We start from the raw sequence: 2,106 nt of genomic DNA, 5'->3' as shown, positions 1-2,106 counted from the left end.
CTACATAATCAACTAGTGCGACAATATAACAAGACAGAAGAAAAATGAAACAGAACCATCGTAATCGTCTAAAAAACGAGTTAATATTATCCGAAGAAAATGAATCGGAAGAAGCGAGAGAGCCTTCCCCCGAGCACTAGATGAAGCATTAACGGCATCGGCAAGGGGAACGTGCATCAACTGAGTCATGTTAAATCGAATAGAAAGAAATGATGAATGATTACGCCAAAATTTCTCCTTTAGGGTTTTGTTTTTCGCACCGGCATTTATACAACTCTGAAGATTTTCGAATCATCGGCCAACACAATCGTAGTCGAGCGAAGAACTGTGAGCCGCCTTAAAACAAACAATGTTTTACAAATCAATTAAAAGGAACACACAAGTTGAATTCTGATAGAGCTTGAAAACATTTCAGTAAATTGTATTACTATTTGTGCTCACATTTTTATCAATAAATGCAAGTTTTCTTCAAATTCGTTAAAATCAAAAATAACTTAACTTTTATTGTTGATTTTCTGCCAAAAATTTAAAGAAAGCAAGCAGGTTTTCATATATCCGTTCAAATTTAAATCATCATTTTTAAACCTAAAAAGAATTACGTCTTCTGTTTACGTTTACATTTCACAACACTTACTTTCAAACTCTCAATTGCCAAAGCTTTCCGGTTTTCGAACGTTGTTATAGCTATATTGCCCGTGGCTTTATACTATTTACATCCTTGGACACCTCTTCACAACCAGGAATTTCGAACTTTCTTTCCGTCGTCCTTATAACTACTAGGTCCGGCTTATCTTCCACCGCCACGGAAGATATATATTTTTCTTTAATAGCTGATTTGTAATGAGGTCTTTCTCTACTGCACGGATGCAAGTGAAGGATTTGACACAGAAAATTAACATTAATATAAATTTGACTAATGAAAACCAATGCAATCGATTTACGTACAATTTCCATCTTGTGATTTTTGATTTATATCCTCTCTCAAGATGTCCTACGGACCACTCAAGATCATATGATCTCGGCGTGCACTCAACGACCTATCTGAGCAACTATAAGATCCATAGTCCAGCCGTATAATTCTTCATAGGAAAGGATCTTTAAACGCATTTGGTAATCATCCTGATTTTTCTTGACTGTTTCCACACTATCGTCTCGATAACCGGTTATACCTTCATCAATAGATAATAGCACCAATTCTAAGCCATAATTATAACGTTGATTCAAGAGTATTAAACTGAAAAACGAATGAGAGTAAAGTGAGCGACACTGTTTGTTATTCATTCTCATAAAAAAGAAAACTTACATATGAGCTAAGACGGTGGAGTCCTTGCCTCCGCTGGCTGCAATGGCTACTTTTATCCACTTTCAAATAAATTATTAGTTATTATGGTGTGATGAATGTCCAGCTCAAAAGCTCTGAAAAAACATTCTTTACACAACGCATCTCCGGTTTTAGGATGCTTAAGATGGATTTTTGGGTACATTAAAAAGTTTACAAATATAAATTAATATTTTTTTACCTTTAACACAATCCGATTTACACGTAATACGCATTTTTATATTTTTTATATTATAAACAATTAAGTATTTCACAAACTAGATAACACTTTGCACGTTTCTTCTTTGCACGCTCTAAAAGTTAGTTACGATATCGTTTGTTTATTGTCTGCGAGATTAGAAACTGTACTGTTATTGTTCACATATAGTATGGCAGCACTCTTCTTTTTTTTTTTCTTTAAAAGAAAAATATTTACGGATTGCCACAAAGAAAGCAAAAACAGAAAGAAAAGAACGAAAACTCTGGAAAATTTCCCGTAATAAGAACTTCTTCACAACATCTTTCTTTAAATATGTACAATTGACAATAAAAGGTTATTGAAAAAAAATAAATAAAAAGCTAAAAATACACTATCAAAGCATTTAAGAAGAAGGAGAATTATTTTCACAACGCAGTTGTTGAATGAAGAAAAAGGAAAAGAAAAATGCTGCCATCAATTTTTAAAATAAACTAAAGCGAAAGAACAACGAAAATATCTACGTCCATATATCAAAAATATTATTTGAATGGCGGTAATGGTGGAAAACCTGGCTATTCATTATAAAATT

At 33.0% G+C, this 2,106-nt stretch overlaps 1 long non-coding RNA gene across 1 annotated transcript; it reads right to left on the bottom strand.

Annotated features, from left to right (window-relative positions):
* Positions 1 to 6: 6 nt before the first annotated feature.
* On the bottom strand, positions 7 to 1,447 carry LOC119641258. The gene is made up of 4 exons (XR_005247810.1): positions 1,304 to 1,447; positions 946 to 1,234; positions 635 to 856; positions 7 to 336 (listed from the first exon to the last, which is right to left on the bottom strand). It is a non-coding gene; the product is annotated as an uncharacterized LOC119641258 (long non-coding RNA).
* Between the last annotated feature and the right edge of the window lie 659 nt (positions 1,448 to 2,106).

The sequence above is a fragment of the Glossina fuscipes genome, unplaced genomic scaffold (assembly GCF_014805625.2).
Source record: "Glossina fuscipes isolate IAEA_lab_2018 unplaced genomic scaffold, Yale_Gfus_2 147, whole genome shotgun sequence".
In the NCBI taxonomy this organism is placed as follows: domain Eukaryota; kingdom Metazoa; phylum Arthropoda; class Insecta; order Diptera; family Glossinidae; genus Glossina; species Glossina fuscipes.
The sequence above is the reverse complement of the archived record's forward strand: the minus strand, read 5'-3'. Positions and strand labels throughout refer to the sequence as shown.